The sequence below is a fragment of the Pseudorasbora parva genome, chromosome 3, assembly GCF_024679245.1.
Source record: "Pseudorasbora parva isolate DD20220531a chromosome 3, ASM2467924v1, whole genome shotgun sequence".
NCBI classification, from domain to species: domain Eukaryota; kingdom Metazoa; phylum Chordata; class Actinopteri; order Cypriniformes; family Gobionidae; genus Pseudorasbora; species Pseudorasbora parva.
Window position 1 is genome coordinate 30,523,024 of NC_090174.1, and position 16,338 is coordinate 30,539,361.

General features: G+C 37.3%; 1 long non-coding RNA gene across 2 annotated transcripts in view; it reads right to left on the reverse strand.

Moving 5' to 3' along the window:
• LOC137071886 (uncharacterized) overlaps positions 1–16,338 on the reverse strand; it is a 55,878-nt gene that overhangs the window by 18,076 nt on the left and 21,464 nt on the right. The window lies entirely within an intron of this gene.

Sequence of the window (16,338 nt, forward strand, 5' to 3'; positions counted from 1 at the left end):
TCCATGTTGTTGGAGATCACCTGCAAGGACATCAAGCCATCGGGTGCGGGGTTTACCTCGTGGTCGTCTCCAGCCTGCGGATCTCGGGTCAAACTGAAGAATGGCTCTCATCGGATGGTTAGAAGGGAGGCGGAGGACATGGCTGAACCAGCAGGTGCGACGTTGCAGCCAGGGCTCTTCTGCAGGTAATCTCTGGTTTTAGGTCCCCGTTGTCTGTCACTATTGATCCCAGATACACAAAGTTCTTGACAGGCTCTACAGTGTCATTGCCAAGGCACAGGGAAGGTGGATTCGGTCTGTCACGGACGTACATGAACTTGGTTTTCGTCCAGCTAACCTGGAGGCCAAGCTTGTCAGCCTCTTCACTATATATGCCCAGAGTGTCTCACAGCTGGCTGTAGGACGTGCTGAGCAGGATGGTGTCGTCAGCATACTCCAGGTCAGTCAGGGTGTAACTGCTGAAGGACACTTCGGGAACCCGCTCACAAGCCCTGGACATTGGCTGGTCAATGACGCAGTTAAAGAGGTCAGGAGCAGCCACGCAGCCCTGGGTTAGGGTTAGGTTAGGGTTGATGCAAGATGACAGTAATTGTTGCTTATTCCCCACCGATGTCGCTGATGAGGATGCTAAGGATGCCTTCTTTGACCAACTCAATCAGGCTGTTGACCAAGCCTCACCACACGACATCACCATCATCCTCACCGATGCCAACACCACCCTGTCTAGCAGTGATCGGGCCACAGGCTCACCTGTCCGCACAACCTTTGCTGACAGGTCCACAAACGACAACATTACTGCTTACTCCTTCTCTGCCACCTTAACAACCTCTCAACCTCTACATTGCTGATACATGATTTCCCCGGAAGCTTATCCATCACCGGACATGGTACAGCCTAGATGGCACACCCAGGGAAGCGTTAGACCATATCCTCATCTCTCAACGCTAGAAGCAGTTTGTCACCAACTGCCGTGTGTAGAGAGGAGCAGAGCTTGGCAACACAGACCAGCGCCTGCTGGTAGCCCAGCTCAAGTTAAAGCTGCGAGCTAACAAGCACACAGCCTCGCCTGGACTCCTCCCTACTAAGTGACCCAAACATCTCTAAAGACTTCAGTCGCACCATCCACACCACCTTTGATAACATGGCTATCAACAAGGTGAATGACTGGCAGACCTTCAAGGAAAGTGTCATCCAGTCAGCTCACAATGTCTTTGGATGCTTTTGACCTTTCCCGAAAAAGCCTTGGATATCGGAGAGGACACTTAACATCATCGACTGGCGGCTTGAAGCCCGGCTCCGAGGTGACTTGACGGAGTATCACAACTGAACCGCCAGCGCAATGTGGCTATAGCCGAGGATAGGGAGAAGTTCTGGCAAACAGAAGCTAAACATCTAGAGTCCGCAGCCAAGAACAACATGAGCCGCGTCTTTAGTCTACTGCGCAATGCTCATAATGCTCATAATTCTAGAGTAAACTGTTATATTGACAACATGACAAAACAATATGACTGTCTTATCCGTACACAATGACACAAGGACTTGTCATTCTGATGGCACTAACATTTTTTTTTGACCCAGATATTTACTTTTGAGAGATGAACTAAGGATTTTGAGTAAGAGAGTGGCTTTTGCAGGTTATCCATGTTGTTTTGCTAGTTGTACAAATTGTTTTGAGAAATGCACTTACTGTTTTGCAAATTGTGAGTTTGATTCGAGAAATGTACCAAAGCGACTGAGAAAAACTGTAAGTTTGTCAACCCCATTCCTAATTCACTTCCTTTATGTTTGAATAGGCCATACAAACAATACAAAGATATAAACTCTGGTCTTTATGGGAATAAAATGTAACTTGGATTCGAACACGTATTAGTGAACTATTCCTGTAACTTATAATTCTAGACTAAGGGACCGTTTACACAACACCGTTTTCAACTTGAAACTGAAAACATTTTATGCGGTTTTGACAATCCATTAACATTACAACAACAGGGTTTTGGTGCAAATTTTTGAAAACGATAACATTATCAAAGTTACGCTGATGTTATGCATATTACAGTCTATTTTGTTTTCTTTACAAATTGACCTTCCAAATAAAACAGAACATTTGAAAATTCGTTTTTGCACATCTTTGTGAATGGGACCATTTTGACTACATTGTCTTCTTTACGCAAAACTTTTCAAAAACGCAAAGGAAAAACTTTTCCAATTTTTAGTACATGGTTGTTGTGTAAATGTAGGGTCAGTAACATTTAAGATTTTCTTTTTAAAAAATAAAAATAAAATAAAGGAATACACCTGAACTTTGAATCGCAGCACAACATTGATAATAATAAGAAATGATTCTTGAGCACCAAATCAGATCATATTAGAATGATTTCTGAACAATCATGTGATGCTGAAGACATTACAGCAATAAATCACTATTTTAAAGTACAGTAACATTGTGAAATGTTATCATTTAAAATAACTGTTTTCTATTGTCATTTTTACTGTATTTTTGATAAATATACTCATTTATCTTAGACTCAAAAACATTTTAAAAATCTTACCGACCCTAAACTTTTGAATGGCAGTTGTGCTTGTACAGAACATGCTTTCAAGGTTCACAGCTCCTCTAAGGGGGTATGGATGTTTTGCATCACTTTGTGCCTTTCGATACCTTGCTTGATCTTTGGCCTCTTGTGTTTTTCAAATAAGGGTATAGGTAACCACTCAGAAGGAGGTGGTGGAAGAGTTCTCATAGATCTCATCTCTCATGCCGCTGACATCTCCAGCATGGTCAGATCCTTCTATAAGATGTTCTTTGTACCACCACTTTACCATGACGAAGGTTGCGGAAAAACCTCATGGAAGATTCACATGGATGTAATTGGGCATTGCAGGGCCAACTTCACACTTGGTTACAATGGGAGAATGTTGGGATAGGATATGCTCCAATCCACTTAGGAAAAGTGGAGACAAGGCTGGAATGCCAGGTATGTCTTTTTTGTTGTGAGCTGTGGGCCTGCTGTCGCCAGGGAAAAAGCCAAAATGTAACTATTAGGTTACAGTTTTGTCTGATGTGTATTTAACATGACACATGACAGAATTGTTTTCTGTGTGGGTTATGAAAACCAATTAATAAGGTTTCAGTCTTATTCACACTGCGAAATTCCTTTAGTTGTGAGGAATTAAAAGAAAAGTTCACCCAAAAATGAAAATTCTCCCATCATTTACTCACCCTGTTCTATATTTTGTGGAACACAAGAGACGTTTTTTTGAAGAATGTTTTATCTTTTTCTGTCCACACAGTTAAAATCAGTGCGGCCCAAAAAAACCCTACTAAATGAGACATTTTTCATGAAACATTTTTAATGTTTTGGAGCTTTTGCATATGGATAATACAGCCTACAAACCTAAGCATACCCAAATAATGTAACACTTTAAAATAAAGATATATCAGTTAACATTAGTTAATGCATTAGTTAACATGAACTAACCATGAGCAACATCTCTGTTCAGCATTAGTTAATCTTTGTTAATGTTAACTCGCATATATTAATGCTTCTATTCACATTAACAGTGCAATTAGTTTAAGGTGTCATGAACTGGCTTTTTACATTTTTTTATACTGTTTTCTGAGGTCAACTAATGATGTTCGTGTGGTTTTTACATTCAAAAACATCATAACTAATAAGTAATAGGATATTTTCTACACTGGTTAGGCTCTCTCCAAACGCTGGGTTTTGATGGGCCTGACACACTGGAGACTTGGAAGTAAACGCCCACGGCTAGGATTGGAGAAGATTTGCATATTTAATGAGATTCTGCTCCCCTGTCATATCTATGCACCTGTCAGTTTACATGAGGGACGAATTGTTTTGAAAGCGGCAACCGGGATGATTCTTTCACAGGGCTCGTAAACGTCTTTATCAAACAAACACAATGATTTAATTCTCATCCACCCGCGATTGATTGGAATATTATTTCTGTATTACATGGCCCGCACGATCGGTGAATATAAGCTCGAACACACACACACACATATCAAGAAAGGAATATTATTTCACTAATAGCCTGTTTGGAAAACACAGAGCCCCGGGACTACTATTACATATAAAAAAGACGTTTTACTCACATAAGTTTGTTGCACCATTCCTGTCGGATCCAATATAGAAGGCACAACATTGTGTCTGTATATCCAACACTTGAGACTTGTTTAAAAACGATTCCGCAGTGAAATGAAGCGAATACACGTACCTGTCTTCCCCACGTGAGCTGGAAAAATAAACGAAGTATCACACATTTCTAATATTGTGATCCGAAGGAAGCTTATGCATTGACTGTGTTCTTCCACAATATCTTGCTATCTTCTTAAGCATGTTTATTATTAGTCTGTAGAGGTGTGTTTCCTCACGCGATGACGTAAGGATGAAGTACATGATCGTTTTCTGGGCCTGGTGTCTAGCTTTTCTTTGACTAACGAGGAAGTTTTCAGCTCTGAAACTTACAGGATATTCTTATATTACCATGACCTTTTACAGGGCTCTCAAGTCTCACGCATTGGGCGTGAGACTCACGCATTTCAACCCGTTCACACGCTCACACGCCACACCTTGTATTTCTCACGCAGAGAAATCGACAGGGTAACACACACTATAAGTTGCGCGCTATTAGAGGAATCAAGCGAGTTCCCCATAGAGTATAGAGCACGGCCCTGCCACGCACCAGTTAATCTAATAAAATTAGAGACCGAACAGCCAATCATAAAATAGATTTGCTGTATCTGGGTAAGATATAGATATTCCCTCCACCCAATAACGTTTACGTTCTGATTCCAACGTCACATTCTGTGATTCACGCCACGGCCTCGCTCATTGAATCAAATGCTCTCTGAAGTACCGTTAGTTGGCAACTAGAAGCCCCGATGACAGACCAGACGAAGAGGCACAAACGGTGTTAAGTTGGTGTGTTTTCTATTCTCAATCCCTCAACAAAATTTAAAGGACACTCAATCATGATTTGCATGAAATGCCTTTTGCTATCACGTTATAGACCTTTATCACAACTCTGATAGCAAAAGTGTTACGTCACGGACACGAGGAAACAGGAAATTGGTGCGAGCACATGCTCAACATAACAAAACCCACAAGTGCACACACGACAGGACAGGCATGTGACAAAAAGGCATTTCATGCAAATCATGATTGAGTGTCCTTTAAATTTATATGAGATGTATAATGGATTCACTGCATTTAGGCCAGCGAAGCAATATAGTAAAATTTCAATTTTATTTTTATTTTTCGAATATTAATTACAAATCGAATATATTCGTGCTCACCCCTATTTTTGGAAGTTGAAGTGTAGTGATATAAAATTTGCAATGCAATATGCAAAATGGCAATGCATTTCAGTATTTAAATTTACATTTTCCATACCATGTGTGCAACATTTGGAACAAAATGATAATTCAAATTGAATAATATAATTTACACTTGCTATTTCCTACACTAGTTTAACATATAATTTAAACATAACTTGTATATTGTAATACTTTATATAAGTTGCAAAATTAAAATTAAAAGGTATTACAGAAATAATTAGATGTGTTTAACATGTTCAAGCAAAAATTGTAGCAAAATGATCTTTTAAATGTTATTTTTCCAAATTGCATTTAAACTCCCATTTAAGATTCTTGTGATTGCATTTTGATTATATATCCCGCAATGAATGTAGCAAAATTCAATGTGGAATTGAAAATGCAAAACTCCATCTCGCCTAGGGCAACCAAAGAGCTAGAGCCGGACCTGCCGCTGTCATAAAGAGAGGAAAAAATACAACCATACTGATATAGCAAACAATAATCATAGGCAGCTTGTCTACGATTAATTGAGAGTAAAATAATCTCTGTTGTAAACCACAGTTCACTTCAGTGCGACCATGCTCATGTTAAGGTGCAACCAACCTCTGGGCTGAAGGCCTCAAAAACCTGCTACCAACACCAATAAACAACACTAACCATTCTCTCTCTCTCTCTCTCTCTCTCTCTCTCTCTCTCTCTCTCTCTCTCTCTCTCTCTCTCTCTCTCTCTCTCTCACACACACACACACACACACACTAATTTTTTTTTTAATTTGTACGAATGTGTAATTTTTCATATCAGACCCCCGTACCCAGCCAAACCCCGTTGCTGCCGCCACGGCCGAAATCTCACTCTGAACTCAGTTCAAAACTTGAGAGCCCTGCCTTTTATATATCAAAAGCTCAAGGGAAAGTTGATTTCTCAATTCATCAACCGTTTAATCCATTAGTTAACCATGAACAACAACTCTGTTCAGCATTAATGCATCTATTCACAGTGCAATTTATAGTTAAAATTAGTTAATGCATTAGTTAACATTAACTAACCATGAACAATGCCTGTAGCTTTACTGTTTTTGTAAGGTTATCTTAATGTACATATTTACATGTTTACGTAGCAGTTGACACACACGAAGGATGAACATTTCTAACTCACCATCTCACTCTAAAAAAGCTGTTGTGTACCTTATCAAATTTATTTAATAAGTTGTTGATTTTGGTAATACATAAACATATATTATAATACATAATTCTACAGTAGAAACCATTTGAACATCATGTTTATCTGCACTTTACTATCATTGCTTACATTCAACAAAGTATTTATTAATGGGTTTTGTTACCCTTATTGCAACTATTGTACACTATCTCAGCATTACCTGATGTGTTACAAACATTTGTAGACTTTTATTAACATGACTTACCATTAACAAAGCATTTATTATAATTTACTGCTTTGTAATAAATCTATAAATGTTAACAGAGTTTATGTTGAAATAGTGTACAATTTAGAATAAGGTTCTCAAAAACCATTAATACATACTTTGTTTAATAATGTTGATAAAGTACAAACACAATTTTTACCTTTAGAGTGAGATGTTGAATTAGAAAATGTTCATCCTTAGTGTGGTTCCTAACTGCTAAGTAAACTAATGTAAATATGTACAGTAAGATAACCATACAAAAACAGTAAAACTACAGGCATTGATCATGGTTGGTTCATGTTAAGTAATGCTAACTAAATGTTAACTATTTGTACCATTAACATGAATAGATCCATTAATATATGTGTGAGTTAAGATTAATGCTGAACAGAGGTGTTGTTCATGGTTAGTTCATGTTAACTAATGAATTAATGTTAACAAATACAACCCTATTGTAAAGTGTTACCTAAATGAGTAGCATTACGTTAGTGAAACGTGAAACATATATTCTGTTGACGATTCTTTTGCTGAAACACAAATGGGCAACCACATGTCTTGACCATGAAAAATGTATTACTTATCAGAGAACTAACTGAATGAATCCATCACCTTAACACAAACCCTCTGCCAATATCCTTTGGTTTGGCCAAACAAAAGAAAAGAAGACAAGATAGCCACTGCCTAGGGCAGGTAGAACGAAAAAAGGTGTCAGTTTCACCAAGGTTACATGGAGCATGAAAGAGGCTTGTTGTTGGCTAGGAGGAACGCTGCGAGGGATTAGACCTTTCTAATTCTTCTCCAGCTCCCTCATACGCTCACTCGCTCTCTTCCACAGAAGACTGGGAGGCCAGCCTGACTTTTCCTGACACGTGACAAGAGATGGCCTGTCATGTTAATGTACTGCTCCGGGCTCTCATGTAGTTAAACGTTTTCATTTCTCAGCTTGTAGTTCCTCCTCAGTGCCCCGTCACACTACAGGCCTTCAGATTACCTGCAGGTGATCGGTAAGGAAATGAGAGGGGAAAAGGGCCCTGGAAAAATCTTTTTCACCTGCTGTCACTTTTAGGGGCTCTTAAAAGTGGCATTTGGCACTTTAAAAAAATGGGACTGCAGTAAGCCACTTAAAAGTTGAACAATAAACCTGCTCCACACAAGTGGTCACAGAGCATCTTTACAAATTCATTTAATTCTTTAGTAAGCATCTGATGTCGTTTAGTTGTTTTGCATGATTTAGTCTGCTATTTTGGAAATGATCATACTTCAACGTTGCTTTCTAGACCACTGGTTCTGATTGAAATTAGTAAAATATTACTTTATGGGAATTTTTATACATTTTCCTAGTTACGCCAAGCCCTAAAATATTTCATCAGGTAGAAACTGCAAGTACACTTTTTTTCTTTTTTTTATTGTGAACAACTAGAAAAGTCATGGGGCCTTCGAATATTGTTGTGGACAATGTTATTCCTGGTTCCAGTGGTAGATGGATACACTGATTGAGGACATTTACCCATTACATGCATTGAATAAATGCAACATATGCATACCACAATTTTGTAATGCCTAAATTAACTCCTACAATTTAAAACAACTGATTTTATTTTTTAATAGTTCCTTTTTAATGTATATAGACACAATAGTATAGTGCTTTGGTGGTTATTGGCCATAACATAAAACTAAGAAGGCCTATATGCTTATTTGTATCAACTACATGTACTTACTATAGGGTTAGAGTTTGATTTAATGTTAGAAGCTAGTAATTATGCATAGTTTATAGTTTATTACTACAGTAACTACATGTTATTACCACAGTAACTACATGTAACAAACAATGATACTGTAGAATATAGTGTTAACGAAACATAACAAACAACATTTGCATTTCTATGTCCGGCAGCACACACTGGACAAGGAGGGGTGGACTCCTCAGCATCTAGCAGAGAATGATCACCTCGCTGGCAGATCATCCCGTAATGCCTAGACAGTCACTCAAACAGAGAGCTTTTGAGAAGATCTCGGCGCCACACAACAAACAAACCACTCCCTCAGCCTGATACATCAGCCGGCTGCGCTCTTACTGCACCTCCCTGTCTGTCAGAGGACAGCAAAAACCCCATTTACTACACCCACAAATCCCCGCTAATCTGATGAAGAAAGAAGATTTGCTTTCCATTTGATGTAACATATCAGTTTGATTCACCATTTGGTACAAAATTAGAGATGGCTCTGAGAAAGTTGGATGAACGCGTCATGTTTATGAAAAAAAAGAAGAAGAAAAAAGTGATAGACAAACCAGTGGTCTGGATGATAACTGATTATGCAGAACTCATTAAACTGAGATATGAATATGTATTAAGAACATCATTTTTATATGGCTTTATCAATACAGCGGAAATTTGCATCGATAATATGTTATGAATATTCAAGTCATGTTTCATTTTTCTGCATGCACGATGTGACAGCATCAATGCTGTAATGTTCGAGGGCTGAATGGATAAATTCTTTACATCAGAACTGTACTTCTAATGAAGTAATTCAGCAATAAAGAGGAAGGAAGAACAGTATGTGCAAATTGGCTAACATTATAAAAGAAGCAATTAAATTACAATGAAACTTAATAAAATAGCTCAAAAAATCCTCAGCAAAAATGCGCAGAAGTGAAAATAGATCATTCAAGGTACGCTTCCAGTTCAAATAGTTAAATTAGCATTTAGTACAAAATGCAAAATACAAAAAGCCTTCATTAAACTGGTTGTTCCATAGTAGAAACATAAAAAAATAAAATAAAAAGAACACAAATAATAGTACCTTGAAGAAGGCATTCTTTACCAAAGCATGTGGGTGTGCAGCCCATTATTTGTTTTCCTTTTTAAAAAATAGTCACTTTGATAAAGGCTTTTTTAACTACTTGAATTTGAAGTGTACCTTGGATTATCTTTTCTGGATCATACAAAATCTAGCTGGGTGAGTTAAAAGTGAGTAATTCCTCAAAATGAGTCATTTTTAACTCAACCCAAAGGTGTACACACACACACACACACACACCAGGTTGCCCCTTCACGGAAGCTGCCATGTTGAGACCATACCATTTTTATCTAACTTCGCATGTTACTAATAATGAGAATACCAACATTAGTAATCATACTACTATTTAACTACTCATTGTATAGTAAGTTTAATTGTGACATCTTCATCTTCGCTGTTGGTGCATCAAACAAGCTCTTCTGCTGTTGTGTATGAAATGCCTTTAAGAGCGTTGAAATTTGCCGTCAGCCATAGCCATGGGCAAAGATCCAGCCAAGGGACAAAACAAGAGGAGGTGGGAAGCATCACATATAATCGTCCCTGACACATCACCACCTTCATTGTGCCTCTCAGTCCGACCAAAGCCGAGGCGAAAAGGTTTGTGGTGCTGGTGCCGAGTTGAGGCAGTAGTCCTGTACACAGACCCAGGAACACCATCTGTCACTCTGGTGTCAAGTGGCACTTGTCTTCAGTGATTAGCATTGCTGCTTCAGGTAGGCCATGACTAAGGCAACCATATGGTGTGTGGCTCTGTGTGACCACAGTGACCCAGATGAGATCTTCACCCCTCTGGCTTCTTAATGAAGACACAAAGTGGACAGACTTGTGTGTGTGTGTGTGTTTGTGTGTGTTTGTGTGTGTGTGTGTGTGTGTGTGTGTGTGTGTGTGTGTGTGTGTGTGTGTGTGTGGTTAATTCTGTGGTTAATTCTGACAGCTGAAAATTCAGGCAAAACTGACTAGAAACAAAAGACCTTGATAAGGCCTACTGGAGATGTCTTAAACAAGAAGCAGATCAAGCCCTTGACTTTAAGAAAAGTATCACTGACACCATATTCGAAGCTGAGAGGTTTTCAGCGGTACAAAAAATGCATCAATAGCACTTCTGTTAATGAGACTAATTAGTTATTTGCAGCAAAATGGACAAAACGTAGGACAGACAAATTTCTGCTTATAAAGAGTTTGCCAGGTCTTAATTAAAAACATTCATACTTTGAGTTACAAATAAAAATGACCTAAAGCCAAGGTCTTCATGATGGGCAGTGAAACAGCTTTCACTTCATTCTGGCTCGGATATAAATATGGCTGACAGCCACTACATTATATCTGAAAGCAACATAATAAGCTACTCTGAGATTGTGTGAATATTAGTGCTATCCACAGAATGTTGAAGCTTTTGATGCACATGTAATATAAAAACTGCTGCTTTTAGTGGAATACTTTATTGAAAATAAAGTTTCCAAATTGGTTTTTTTTGCAGTAATGCTTAGAAGAACCATCTTGGGTTCCCCCAATGTTTCTTAATGAACATTATAATAATCTAATCTTTTCCATGGTGAAGAACCTTTGAGCAATGGAAATGTTTCCTGGTTGGGGGTAGGTCTATTGCCATATCATGCATTCTGACTTATTTACACGGTTAAAAAGTTGGATTATCATGCTAAACATGGCCAAAATTTCTAAAAATTAGTTGGCCGCATTTCTGTGCCACGCCTACACTCCTTCAGTATTTGAACAAGTTTCTGAACTATTTTTATGTTCATAAAGGACGGAGTATGTATGTGCACTTCTCCCAGATATGCGCGTGCGCACATAAAGCAGAACTAGAGCAAGAGGGTTAACAACGAGCTTAGTTCAGATCACGGAAGCCGTCGGCTGCGCTGTCATTTTGTATTTAGAACACAAAATCAACATTGTCATTAAAGAAGTGTGTTTCTGGTTGTGAGGGAAAGTTAACCTTGTTCAGCTTCCCAAATTACCGAGCGTTAAGGAACAGTGGATGCAGTTTGTTTGTTCCCAGTCATGATTCATTAGTAAAACTGCATCAAATGTCTGTTTTGTTGGCAATCGGCATGCATAAGTTTATATAATGTCAACAACACAAACTTATAGTAAATCAAGAGTTATCCAGGGAGTGTGTGTGCTTGAGATGCTTTAGTTCCACCCACTGCGTGCTTTATGAGTTCGGCTATTTTCGGAAATAATCGGTACAGCGTATCTGTCTTTTATAAATATGATCTAACTAAACTAAAGATTCTTCTGAGATATGAACGATGCAATACTACGCTATAGATACTTAAGATTAAAATGAGATCGGCAGAAACTTTGTGTTATGCCCCCTTTAAAGGTTCTGCATTGAACCATAGATACAAAAAAACGTTTTATTTTTAAAAGTGAAAGCACAGGAAAAAACATCTCATGCATTCGACTGAGTATTATAAACAGATCAGCGACAGACTGCCTGTAGCTGTTTGAGTTAATTAAAGTGAACTGATTAGTATCAGCCAAAGATACTGAACAATCTGATACCCGTATGTCTTATCTGACTGAAGAGGTTAATTAGAGAAGCAAAGGTCTATCATTTTCTGCAGCGATGCATTAAATGTAATAGACAAATAAACAAAAGCAGAAGCCTAGAATGTCACATTACACCAAGCAAACTTTTGTGATATTTATTTGCAAGATAAGTGCAAAAAAGAGCTGCAAAAAAGTGCAAAAAAAGTGGAATTGCAGATCATGAACTCCATAACCATTTAAGTGAAAATAATAATAATAATTCTTCAAAATTAATATTTTAGTTATTCCAATGCTGAAAGATGTTTAATGCGGGTTTGTAAGATACAATTTAATTGTATCCACATGAAGAAGTATAATTATTTTAATAATAATACAAAGCACAATATTCCAATAAGGTACATACACACTCATAAAAATGGTACAAAATCTGTCACTAGGACGGTACTCTTTAAAAATGTTCTGACCATTTAGGTACTAATATGTACACTTTTGATAAAAATATGTACCTTTAAGGTACTAATATGTCTTATTTAGGTATAAAGGTACTGTCCTAGTGACAGCTTTTGTATCATTTTTTTCTCCTGAGAGAGTAATCCAGAAGCTGTCTTCATAGCGTTCCTCTGTAAAATTCCATAAATGGAAAGAAAATGTGATCCGAAGACACTGTATACGGCACCTAACAATGACAAAATCACTGATGTCTCTGTCATTGTAAGGGGGCAGAAGCCTCTTTTAAAGCTCTGTGATTTTCCTGCTGAAATGTGTGTGTTTTTAGCACTCTTCCTCAGAACATGCTAAACTGTAATCACAACGAGTCATTTATAAAGGCGGAGAAAATGTAGCGTGGACACACACAGAAACACAAACAAACAGTTGCTTAGTGTGAAGAGATCTCAGCTAAGAAAGCATTAGGTCTAAAGAAATGATGACACGCGCCCATACACACGCGCGCGCACATACACACGAAAAGTAGCTGAAACGCTGCTCCTGCCATTCATCTCGAAGGACTCCTGCTGAGCTGTAAGAACCGGCTACTGTGGCTGAGGGAGACTTCTGCATTGAATCTAACCACCTAAATTTACAAGCACATCGAGACTTCAACTCCTGAAAATGGCTGAGAGAGCATACAGCGCTGCGGTCTTTGAGAACAAAACACTGCAACCATATAAACAATTCATTAAAGAAATCTATAACTGGTACTCTATAGTCATGCCACACATATGTACCTTTCCAAGTGAATGCATGCATCGAAGCTCTTCAGTCTGAGAGGCCAAGAGGTCGTTCAAAGCAACACATCACAAAATAGATTTGCTCCTCTATCTTTCTCTCTCCATTCCAAGGGAACTAATGCATGCTATTGAACTGAATGACATTACATAAACTGTACTTTGTCAATAGCACACATCCTTCAGGTTATGCTCTATCCTCCATTAGCTCTCAGAAGCATCTCCAAATACAGCCAAGCCGGTGAAGGTGATCAATGAAACTGGAGGTTAATGAGGTCAGGATATAGGTCATACTTATATTCAGACAGCATACAACGGGACACTAAAAACCAGAATCCGTAAGCTAATTTGGTAACACAATAATAAACTCTTTTAGGTAACATGAATTAATAAAGAACAATATTTCTACAGCATTTATTAATCTTAATGTTAAATTCAACGTTTACTAATGCAATATTAAAAATAAACAGTTTTTGTACTGTGAATGAACATGAATAATGACTGCATAACTAACATTAACAAAGATTAATACATAAAACATTTATTAGTTAGTTCATGTTAGTTAATGCCTTAATATGAACAAATGAGGCCTTATTGTAAAGTCTTAGCAATTAAATAAATAAAACCTAATCCTTAAATGTGTTTTGTTTGGCTCCTCCCTAAACTATTGTCCAAAGATTATCATACAGTAAGGATGGCAGGTTTTCTTGTTAAGACTAACAAAGAGCAGCCTAACATTTAAGCCTTAAAGCAAATAATCATTGTTTTGAGATCATTGATGGATCTTAGTAGGATTTAAAGCAACATGCACAAGTAAAGCTGTCGTATTATGATCCGAGACATTTCTGAGCAATTCATCTGAGTGTGTTTTAACATAATAAGACTGAACATCTCAGATTTAGGTTGGAATTAAGATATTTGTAATTATACATTTGAAATTTGATGATTTGGGTAAAACATTGACTAAAGGAAAACAGCATATATCCCAGAACTCCCCAACAATAAATAAATAAATAAATAAATAAATAAATAAATAAATAAATAAACAAACAAACAAACAAACAAACAAACAAACATGAATGAATGAATGTCATAATATGTTAGTAAATCAAGAACAATGGTTTCAAAGAGGCAGCTTTGTAAAAAAATGTGCAAAAGTGAAAAACATGACACATGAAACGTGAATAACAAAAAGATGAAATCTCTCTTATGAGGATGAAATTACTATCATGAAGCTTACCTTACCATCATGACATAATGAATCCATTGTGCCATTTTATAATAATTGATGAAAAGAATGAAAAAAATCTGTCAACCACAGTTTGTAGAAAAATATTAAAAAAAACCATCTTGCTTATTTTGAATGTTATATGAATGAATGTTGCTAAGGAATATACCTTCACAACTGGTTTTATTCTCTCATTACATAATTCCCTTTGTTGCACTTTTTGACGTTGAAATTAATACAGAGTGTATATCAGGATTCATTCAAACAATGTTTTATGGACTTGATGGATTGTGGTCACATTGTACTGCATATTGTACAGCAATACAAATGCAACTAAGCTGCTATCAATCATCCATCACTATTAAACACACACACACACACACACACACACACACACACACACACACACACACACACACACACACACACACACACACACACACACACACACACACACACACACGTTTTAGATAGGTCTCCCTGAGATCTAGTTCTCTGGAGGTTAAACAATAATTTGGCATTGTCACTAACAAGGGCAGTGAAAATGGTGCTCCCCAAATTTAACCATAGCTGTGTAACTGTGATCTTGCATCTGATTTATCTGAGAATCACAATTCAAAAACATTAGTATAACTGGTTGTAGCAGAAACAATGCCTTAAACCACTACCACTTGAAATGTTTATTCTTTGAGTTTTTTATTCTCAAATAGGTATTCGGTGATGCACGAAACTTTTAACGTCTATTAATTGTCAATGAATTATTAACGCGTATTATTATTAGTATTTGAGCAGATTAGATAATTAACAATGCAAGCTCTCGCCCATGTTTCCATATGTCTTTGTTTAGTTTGCTTTGGGTCATGTTGCTAACACAAGAGGGCGTGTTTGTGTCTGTTATAGCGACGCTCTGCTGACTGCAACCCGGCTGTCATACTGCGACCACTTGTTTTGTCTTGTCCATCGTCAATGGGAGACTTACAAAATCGTAAAAAATATACTTTACTTTTTTGTCAATTTAAAAGGCATCTATAACGATTTAAAATACTTTCGTTTTTTTTTTTTTAACCACCAAAAAGTTTTGAAATGCAATGTTAAAATAAATGATTTGGTTGAAATGAGAGCTCATTAATTACACTTCAAATTCACATTATAATATATGTTTTTCTTTTTTTCTGTAAAACTTGCCATGCATGTCGTTGTAAAAGGTTCAGGAGATTTGGCAACTCTGTGATATGTTCTACTTGATTGTTCAACCAATCCATCCCTTACATTGAGATTAGGCTATATTACCACGTGCCTCGCGCAGTTTAAAACGCTCATTATCTGCAATTATGTGCTGTAATTGCTTTTAGTTTCAATAGCGACAACCCTGAAATGTGCCATCGATTTCAATCGTGTTATGCACCCCTGTGTGCAACTGCCTAAATATATACTGCGCCTTTCCCTGCGAAAATCTGTACACTGGTCGAGGGAGGTTCACTTCACACGTCCACCTGTCAAAACAACTACATCTTTGTATCATTTATTTCATATAAGGCAATATTTATCATAACGACTTAATAAAGTAGCTAGGCCTATCCTAAAGTAATTTATTTATACTAGGATAATATGTCAGCTTTCGTAAACAGTGTTGAAACATTAGGTAGGTTACCTACTATAATTTTGTAATTTCAAAAAAATACAAAAAAATAGAATAGGCTATCTAAAACACGCGCTTCAAGCATGTCCTGCTCAAAGTCGATAGCTACTTGTTCATTTAAGATAAAAATTAAAGTAGCATAGGCTAGCTATAGACTTTAAATAT